The sequence below is a fragment of the Siphateles boraxobius genome, unplaced genomic scaffold, assembly GCF_051911475.1.
Source record: "Siphateles boraxobius isolate OS27281-9 unplaced genomic scaffold, OSU_SipBor_1 22, whole genome shotgun sequence".
Classification (NCBI taxonomy): domain Eukaryota; kingdom Metazoa; phylum Chordata; class Actinopteri; order Cypriniformes; family Leuciscidae; genus Siphateles; species Siphateles boraxobius.
Window position 1 is genome coordinate 41532804 of NW_027508833.1, and position 8807 is coordinate 41541610.

Here is an 8807-nt window from a genome sequence, read left to right on the forward strand (position 1 = left end):
TCTCAGGTACAGTAGGTCTGATGAACACCTGTGTCTGTGTCGTGTCTTCTGTTCTCTCAGGTACAGTAGGTTTGATGAACACCTGTGTCTGTGTCGTGTCTCTGTTCTCTAAGGTACAGTAGGTCTGATGAACACCTGTGTCTGTGTCGTGTCTTCTGTTCTCTCAGGTACAGTAGGTCTGATGAACACCTGTGTCTGTGTCGTGTCTCTGGTCTCTCAGGTACAGTAGGTTTGATGAACACCTGTGTCTGTGTCGTGTCTCTGTTCTCTCAGGTACAGTAGGTTTGATGAACACCTGTGTCTGTGTCATGTCTTCTGTTCTCTCAGGTACAGTAGGTTTGATGAACACCTGTGTCTGTGTCGTGTCTCTGTTCTCTCAGGTACAGTAGGTCTGATGAACACCTGTGTCTGTGTCGTGTCTTTGTTCTCTCAGGTACAGTAGGTCTGATGAACACCTGTGTCTGTGTCGTGTCTTCTGTTCTCTCAGGTACAGTAGGTCTGATGAACACCTGTGTCTGTGTCATGTCTTCTGCTCTCTCAGGTACAGTAGGTTTGATGAACACCTGTGTCTGTGTCGTGTCTTCTGTTCTCTCAGGTACAGTAGGTTTGATGAACACCTGTGTCTTTGTCGTGTCTTCTGTTCTCTCAGGTACAGTAGGTCTGATGAACACCTGTGTCTGTGTCGTGTGTCGGTTCTCTCAGGTACAGTAGGTCTGATGAACACCTGTGTCTGTGTCGTGTCTCTGTTCTCTCAGGTAAAGTAGGTCTGATGAAAACCTGTGTCTGTGTCGTGTCTCTGTTCTCTCAGGTACAGTAGGTCTGATGAACACCTGTGTCTGTGTCGTGTCTTCTGTTCTCTCAGGTACAGTAGGTTTGATGAACGACTGTGTATGTGTCATGTCTTCTGTTCTCTCAGGTACAGTAGGTCTGATGAACACCTGTGTCTGTGTCGTGTCTCTGTTCTCTCAGGTACAGTAGGTCTGATGAACACCTGTGTCTGTTTCGTGTCTCTGTTCTCTCAGGTACAGTAGGTCTGATGAACACCTGTGTCTGTGTCGTGTCTTCTGTTCTCTCAGGTACAGTAGGTCTGATGAACACCTGTGTCTGTGTCGTGTCTTCTGTTCTCTCAGGTACAGTAGGTCTGATGAACACCTGTGTCTGTGTCGTGTCTTCTGTTCTCTCAGGTACAGTAGGTCTGATGAACACCTGTGTCTGTGTCGTGTCTCTGTTCTCTCAGGTAAAGTAGGTCTGATGAAAACCTGTGTCTGTGTCGTGTCTCTGTTCTCTCAGGTACAGTAGGTCTGATGAACACCTGTGTCTGTGTCGTGTCTCTGTTCTCTCAGGTACAGTAGGTCTGATGAACACCTGTGTCTGTGTCGTGTCTTCTGTTCTCTCAGGTACAGTAGGTCTGATGAACACCTGTGTCTGTGTCGTGTCTTCTGTTCTCTCAGGTACAGTAGGTCTGATGAACACCTGTGTCTGTGTCGTGTCTTCTGTTCTCTCAGGTAAAGTAGGTCTGATGAAAACCTGTGTCTGTGTCGTGTCTCTGTTCTCTCAGGTACAGTAGGTCTGATGAACACCTGTGTCTGTGTCGTGTCTTCTATTCTCTCAGGTACAGTAGGTTTGATGAACGACTGTGTATGTGTCATGTCTTCTGTTCTCTCAGGTACAGTAGGTCTGATGAACACCTGTGTCTGTGTCGTGTCTCTGTTCTCTCAGGTACAGTAGGTCTGATGAACACCTGTGTCTGTGTCGTGTCTCTGTTCTCTCAGGTACAGTAGGTCTGATGAACACCTGTGTCTGTGTCGTGTCTTCTGTTCTCTCAGGTACAGTAGGTCTGATGAACACCTGTGTCTGGGTCGTGTCTTCTGTTCTCTCAGGTACAGTAGGTTTGATGAACACCTGTGTCTGTGTCGTGTCTCTGTTCTCTAAGGTACAGTAGGTCTGATGAACACCTGTGTCTGTGTCGTGTCTTCTGTTCTCTCAGGTACAGTAGGTCTGATGAACACCTGTGTCTGTGTCGTGTCTCTGGTCTCTCAGGTACAGTAGGTTTGATGAACACCTGTGTCTGTGTCGTGTCTCTGTTCTCTCAGGTACAGTAGGTTTGATGAACACCTGTGTCTGTGTCATGTCTTCTGTTCTCTCAGGTACAGTAGGTTTGATGAACACCTGTGTCTGTGTCGTGTCTCTGTTCTCTCAGGTACAGTAGGTTTGATGAACACCTGTGTCTGTGTCGTGTCTTCTGTTCTCTCAGGTACAGTAGGTCTGATGAACACCTGTGTCTGTGTCGTGTCTCTGTTCTCTCAGGTACAGTAGGTCTGATGAACACCTGTGTCTGTGTCGTGTCTTCTGTTCTCTCAGGTACAGTAGGTCTGATGAACACCTGTGTCTGTGTCATGTCTTCTGTTCTCTCAGGTACAGTAGGTTTGATGAACACCTGTGTCTGTGTCGTGTCTTCTGTTCTCTCAGGTACAGTAGGTTTGATGAACACCTGTGTCTTTGTCGTGTCTTCTGTTCTCTCAGGTACAGTAGGTCTGATGAACACCTGTGTCTGTGTCGTGTGTCGGTTCTCTCAGGTACAGTAGGTCTGATGAACACCTGTGTCTGTGTCGTGTCTCTGTTCTCTCAGGTAAAGTAGGTCTGATGAAAACCTGTGTCTGTGTCGTGTCTCTGTTCTCTCAGGTACAGTAGGTCTGATGAACACCTGTGTCTGTGTCGTGTCTTCTGTTCTCTCAGGTACAGTAGGTTTGATGAACGACTGTGTATGTGTCATGTCTTCTGTTCTCTCAGGTACAGTAGGTCTGATGAACACCTGTGTCTGTGTCGTGTCTCTGTTCTCTCAGGTACAGTAGGTCTGATGAACACCTGTGTCTGTGTCGTGTCTCTGTTCTCTCAGGTACAGTAGGTCTGATGAACACCTGTGTCTGTGTCGTGTCTTCTGTTCTCTCAGGTACAGTAGGTCTGATGAACACCTGTGTCTGTGTATTGTCTTCTGTTCTCTCAGGTACAGTAGGTCTGATGAACACCTGTGTCTGTGTCATGTCTTCTGTTCTCTCAGGTACAGTAGGTCTGATGAACACCTCTGTCTGTGTCGTGTCTCTGTTCTCTCAGGTACAGTAGGTTTGATGAACACCTGTGTCTGTGTCGTGTCTTTGTTCTCTCAGGTACAGTAGGTCTGATGAACACCTGTGTCTGTGTCATGTCTTCTGTTCTCTCAGGTACAGTAGGTCTGATGAACACCTGTGTCTGTGTCGTGTCTCTGTTCTCTCAGGTACAGTAGGTCTGATGAACACCTGTGTCTGTGTCGTGTCTTCTGTTCTCTCAGGTACAGTAGGTCTGATGAACACCTGTGTCTGTGTCGTGTCTCTGTTCTCTCAGGTACAGTAGGTCTGATGAACATCTGTGTCTGTGTCGTGTCTTCTGTTCTCTCAGGTACAGTAGGTCTGATGAACACCTGTGTCTGTGTCGTGTCTCTGTTCTCTCAGGTACAGTAGGTTTGATGAACACCTGTGTCTGTGTCGTGTCTCTGTTCTCTCAGGTACAGTAGGTCTGATGAACACCTGTGTCTGTGTCGTGTCTCTGTTCTCTCAGGTACAGTAGGTTTGATGAACACCTGTGTCTGTGTCGTGTCTCTGTTCTCTCAGGTACAGTAGGTCTGATGAACACCTGTGTCTGTGTCGTGTCTTCTGTTCTCTCAGGTACAGTAGGTTTGATGAACACCTGTGTCTGTGTCGTGTCTCTGTTCTCTAAGGTACAGTAGGTCTGATGAACACCTGTGTCTGTGTCGTGTCTTCTGTTCTCTCAGGTACAGTAGGTCTGATGAACACCTGTGTCTGTGTCGTGTCTCTGGTCTCTCAGGTACAGTAGGTTTGATGAACACCTGTGTCTGTGTCGTGTCTCTGTTCTCTCAGGTACAGTAGGTTTGATGAACACCTGTGTCTGTGTCATGTCTTCTGTTCTCTCAGGTACAGTAGGTTTGATGAACACCTGTGTCTGTGTCGTGTCTCTGTTCTCTCAGGTACAGTAGGTTTGATGAACACCTGTGTCTGTGTCGTGTCTCTGTTCTCTCAGGTACAGTAGGTTTGATGAACACCTGTGTCTGTGTCATGTCTTCTGTTCTCTAAGGTACAGTAGGTTTGATGAACACCTGTGTCTGTGTCATGTCTTCTGTTCTCTCAGGTACAGTAGGTTTGATGAACACCTGTGTCTGTGTCGTGTCTCTGTTCTCTCAGGTACAGTAGGTTTGATGAACACCTGTGTCTGTGTCATGTCTTCTGTTCTCTCAGGTACAGTAGGTTTGATGAACACCTGTGTCTGTGTCGTGTCTCTGTTCTCTCAGGTACAGTAGGTTTGATGAACACCTGTGTCTGTGTCGTGTCTCTGTTCTCTCAGGTACAGTAGGTTTGATGAACACCTGTGTCTGTGTCATGTCTTCTGTTCTCTCAGGTACAGTAGGTTTGATGAACACCTGTGTCTGTGTCGTGTCTCTGTTCTCTCAGGTACAGTAGGTTTGATGAACACCTGTGTCTGTGTCGTGTCTCTGTTCTCTCAGGTACAGTAGGTTTGATGAACACCTGTGTCTGTGTCTTGTCTTCTGTTCTCTCAGGTACAGTAGGTTTGATGAACACCTGTGTCTGTGTCATGTCTTCTGTTCTCTCAGGTACAGTAGGTTTGATGAACACCTGTGTCTGTGTCGTGTCTCTGTTCTCTCAGGTAAAGTAGGTCTGATGAACACCTGTGTCTGTGTCTTGTCTTCTGTTCTCTAAGGTACAGTAGGTTTGATGAACACCTGTGTCTGTGTCATGTCTTCTGTTCTCTCAGGTACAGTAGGTTTGATGAACACCTGTGTCTGTGTCGTGTCTCTGTTCTCTCAGGTACAGTAGGTTTGATGAACACCTGTGTCTGTGTCATGTCTTCTGTTCTCTCAGGTACAGTAGGTTTGATGAACACCTGTGTCTGTGTCATGTCTTCTGTTCTCTCAGGTACAGTAGGTTTGATGAACACCTGTGTCTGTGTCGTGTCTCTGTTCTCTCAGGTAAAGTAGGTCTGATGAACACCTGTGTCTGTGTCTTGTCTTCTGTTCTCTAAGGTACAGTAGGTTTGATGAACACCTGTGTCTGTGTCATGTCTTCTGTTCTCTCAGGTACAGTAGGTTTGATGAACACCTGTGTCTCTGTCGTGTCTCTGTTCTCTAAGGTACAGTAGGTTTGATGAACACCTGTGTCTGTGTCATGTCTTCTGTTCTCTCAGGTACAGTAGGTTTGATGAACACCTGTGTCTGTGTCATGTCTTCTGTTCTCTAAGGTACAGTAGGTTTGATGAACACCTGTGTCTGTGTCATGTCTTCTGTTCTCTCAGGTACAGTAGGTTTGATGAACACCTGTGTCTGTGTCGTGTCTCTGTTCTCTCAGGTACAGTAGGTTTGATGAACACCTGTGTCTGTGTCATGTCTTCTGTTCTCTCAGGTACAGTAGGTTTGATGAACACCTGTGTCTGTGTCATGTCTTCTGTTCTCTAAGGTACAGTAGGTTTGATGAACACCTGTGTCTGTGTCATGTCTTCTGTTCTCTCAGGTAAAGTAGGTCTGATGAACACCTGTGTCTGTGTCGTGTCTCTGTTCTCTCAGGTACAGTAGGTTTGATGAACACCTGTGTCTGTGTCGTGTCTCTGTTCTCTCAGGTACAGTAGGTTTGATGAACACCTGTGTCTGTGTCGTGTCTTCTGTTCTCTCAGGTACAGTAGGTCTGATGAACACCTGTGTCTGTGTCGTGTCTTCTGTTTTCTCAGGTACAGTAGGTCTGATGAACACCTGTGTCTGTGTCATGTCTTCTTTCTCTCAGGTACAGTAGGTTTGATGAACACCTGTGTCTGTGTCGTGTCTCTGTTCTCTCAGGTACAGTAGGTCTGATGAACACCTGTGTCTGTGTCGTGTCTTCTGTTCTCTCAGGTACAGTAGGTCTGATGAACACCTGTGTCTGTGTCGTGTCTTCTGTTCTCTCAGGTACAGTAGGTCTGATGAACACCTGTGTCTGTGTCGTGTCTTCTGTTCTCTCAGGTACAGTAGGTTTGATGAACACCTGTGTCTGTGTCATGTCTTCTGTTCTCTAAGGTACAGTAGGTTTGATGAACACCTGTGTCTGTGTCGTGTCTCTGTTCTCTCAGGTACAGTAGGTTTGATGAACACCTGTGTCTGTGTCGTGTCTCTGTTCTCTCAGGTACAGTAGGTTTGATGAACACCTGTGTCTGTATACAACCCACGTAAAGTTGATAATTCTGTGAATAACTGCAATTGCAGATTTAGAACAGAGATGGCGACAAAGAGGAAAAACTACAGACTGCAGCTTTAAGGGAGAATTCCATTTTTATAAGTTTGCAAACATTATGGAAACATATGTTTTGACTGTTCTCAGAATGTTCTGAAACGAGTAGTGACATTTAAAAGAAGAGATTCTGAAAAAACAAAATTCCATGACTGGTGAATAAATTATGTTTTTGTTCTATCGTTTTGAGAACATTATTAAAGACCAGATAACTTGGAATGGACATTCTATTAACCTCACTGGAAGAACGTTTGTTCATAACTGGTAGAGAATCTTGCCAGAACATTCAGCTGGGATATTCATCGCATGTTTCAACGCAGGAATCGTTACCACTTACCACCTCTTCAAGTTCTTCATAAGGACTGTAACAAACACATACATAAAAAAAAACACTACAGTCAGTGTTTTCTAATGAGCCCCAAAGCTGTTTTAAAGCTGTAGCGATAGACCCTAGATATGTTTCCATACTGTAGATGATCTCCCACACAGGATGTCTCAGATCCTCCCACTGAAGCTGAAGGAGACATGAGTTACTGACTCTCAGATGTTATCCATCAGCTTATGAACAAACCTTTCCTAGACAGGCAGCATTAACATGAAACTGAATGTTGTGTGCATGCATGACATATTACCATATACATTACCCAGTGTTGTATTGGCTGGTCAAGTCAAATCTCCTTTATTTATATATCGGTTTTTACAATACATAATTCAGCAATCAATAATTTCTGTAACAATATCGAGTTCTTCTAATCTAAGCTATCTGGGGTGCTGAGACGATGAAACTGATTAGGAAGATTATTTATAAAGCAATCTTTAGTGGCAGAAGTGATAGGTCTAACATATTCGTAACAGGGAGTCGGCTTTGCAGCCTCGGCTAAATGTAGTATACACGAGACTAATGATCTGAAAAGACTATAATGACTTGGATAAATGGCACTGAAAATAAATCAGTCACTGCAGTGGATTCCTCTCATCTCTCTTCTCTTTCTTATACGCAGAGTTCCAGTTGTTTTGCTCACAGTATGACATGAACAGAGGACGTGAAGGTCGCCAGTTGTTGTGCCACCGTCGGCTGTACCTGCCCGCTGCCGAAACAGTGGGTCGCCCCGTGGGCTTCTGGGGACCAGGGTCATGTGACAGATCCAGGATCAATCTCAAAGCCAGAATTAGTGAAGCCGTTAATGTAATAGAGAATATTCAGAGTCCCTACTGTTAAATTGTGGTTGGATGAAATGGTAAAGTTATTACATCTGGAAAAAAAATCTTTGTTAAACAAACTGGATCAGTTTGATAAGATTTGGTTTCCCCTTCTGCAATACCGTGATAGTGTAGTTTGAGTAAGTGTGTAGCATTGACTGTTACATTAGTGTGACATGACCCAAGTCCCTAGTGTAGGGTGGTGGTATGGGAATGGTTTCATCTTTTTTGTTCATTGTGTTTTGTTTTGCTTTGTTTTGTTTTATTTGTTTTTTCTATTTTATTATTATTTTTTGTATAAAAAAAAGAAAGAAAAAGAATTAGCAAAGCCACGAATGTCTAAATTTAACAGTTCAAAGGCTTTTATTTTAATGAAATTGTATTATTATTATTATTATTATTATACACCACAATATTAACAGAAAAGTATGAAAACAAATAAAAGTATTGGCAGCATATAATAAAAAATGTCAAACTTCAAATTCTCAGATTTGCTCTTTTTATTAGAAGGAAAGAACAAGAAAAAGCTTGCACATTTGTTATACATTTCTAAAGTCTTATTCAAGCTGTAAATGCAGGTGTTGTTCTTCATAAAGATCTTTTGCATCGCAGGCAAATGATGGGCTAGTTTTCAGTGGATTGTGGGTAAATATTCTCCATGATACAGTGCCTGAACCATCCAAATGATTCACAACGAATCACAAACCTATTTAGACCAGTTTGCTAACTGGTTTGAGATTCACTGAACAAAACCCACTCCAGTGATTCATTCACCAGTCGGGCATTTCAGTTCACAGAACTTAAAAAAAGAAAACAGAAATTAAAATGCAGAGAAACTGAAAAAGCAGACATGATTACTGAAATCAACAAAAACACAGTTAACAATAACAAGGAATAATGTGATGTGAAGTCAATGTAGAACACCAGATTCTTATTATCGTTACTTTCCTTTCAATTACAAGACAAGGCATATAGGCACCCAACATTGAATCAAACAAATTAGAAAAAGAGTGAATACTACCTTTCTCTGAAGATGGGGAATATTCTGCATGCTGCGTTGATAGAAAGACAAGCAAAGTTTGACACTATACTTTAGAAGAACACAAGAAACCTGTCTAAATACAAAGAGTGAAGACTAACTTTCTCTGAAGACTTGAGTCCCTCATCTTCATCCACACATTCACTGGCCACAGAGATGGGGATTTTTCTGCCTGGTGCTTTTTGACAAAGTATATAATGCAGTGTTGGGGAAAGTTACTTTTAAAAGTAATGCATTACAATATTGCG